Here is a 1,535-nt window from a genome sequence, read left to right as displayed (position 1 = left end):
CTCTAGGACTCTGGTTGGCTCTCTGCCTTGGATGTTTTCTGCCCGAATGCCCGCCTCGTCACAGTAATTCCTCCCGATTCCTCCCGGTTCGCGCCCGGCGCTTACTCTGGATTTCAGCGGCGGCTGGCTGTTGCAGTCTCGCCGTCACTTTGCCCCGCTGCCTCGGCTGAAGCTGGATTGATCTTCACGTTGTGCTAACGGACTGTTTGCTGGCGGAGGACGCCGTCCGGCTGACTTTTGGACTGAGCTCTTTCTGTTTTTTGTTTTGTTGTTTTTTGTTTTGTTGGCAAATAAATATTTGGATTTATTCACCGGCTATTGGATCCCGTTCTCGTTCCTGACAGTACGGACTGACCAATATGGATCCAGCGGGTGAGGAGTTTGTTCGATCAGCCATTGCTCATCAAGGAGCTCTCCTCGGCCACCAAGCCAGCCAACTCTCGTCCACAGCTCAGGAGGTCGAAACCCTCACAGTCCAGGTGGCGGAATTAAGCGGCCGCCTCCGTGAACTCCAACTAAACGTTCAGTCGTCCTCCGCTTCATCGGCCCCTTTAACTCTTTCTCACCGCGAGCCCGAGCCACACGCCAACAACCCGCCCTTATATGACGGAGATCCGAATTCATGTCGGGCGTTTTTATCTCAATGTTCACTGGTTTTTGCGCTGCAACCCCGGCGATATGCTACAGAACGGTTAAAAGTTGCTTACGTCATTACTCTGCTGACGGGTAGGGCTCGCGAGTGGGGGACTTCCGTATGGGACGCAGGAGCTTTTTTCTGCAATGATTTTGAGGATTTTCGCGGTGAGATGACAAGGCTTTTTGACCGTTCTGTAAGAGGAGATGAGGCTGCATCCAAACTAGTACGGCTCCGTCAAGGAGGCCGTTCCGTTACTGAGTATGCCATCCAATTTAAAACGCTAGCTGCTTCCTGCGATTGGAATGAGGGGGCGCTGCGAGCTACGTTTCGGGAGGGGCTTAACTACGAGATCCAGGATGAAATAGCCACCCACGAGCAACCACAGGACTTAGAGGGCTTTATCAATTTGGCCATTCGGGTCGAAGGTCGTCTGCGCCTGCGACAGCGTCGCTTGGCTCCCCGCTTGTCCTGGGGGCTGGAGGAGACCCAGCCTTTCAAGGGCCACCCACCACCTCAGTCACCCCAGCCTGATCCTGAGCCCATGCAGTTGGGGGGTCTTCGATTGTCTGCCCGAGAGAGACAACAAAGGCTGGTTCAGGGTCTTTGCCTCTACTGCGGGAAGCCGGGTCACTTTGCTATATCTTGCCCTTTAAAAGCCAAGGCCCACTAGTTAACCGGGGAGTCCTGGTGGGCGCTTCTCCTCTAATCCTCCCTCAATCTCGCACCCAGCTCTCTGCCACCATCACCTATCTGAACTCCACCCACTCCTGCAAGGCTCTTATTGATTCAGGCGCTGAAGCCAGCTTTCTGGACTGTAGCACGGCTAAGAGCTGGGGCATTCCTGCCATTCCCCTTTCCTCACCTGTCACTGTCTGGGGCCTCTCTGGCCAGCCTATAG

Source organism: Barbus barbus (assembly GCF_936440315.1).
Source record: "Barbus barbus genome assembly, chromosome: 3".
Taxonomy (NCBI): domain Eukaryota; kingdom Metazoa; phylum Chordata; class Actinopteri; order Cypriniformes; family Cyprinidae; genus Barbus; species Barbus barbus.
The sequence above is the reverse complement of the archived record's forward strand: the minus strand, read 5'-3'. Positions refer to the sequence as shown.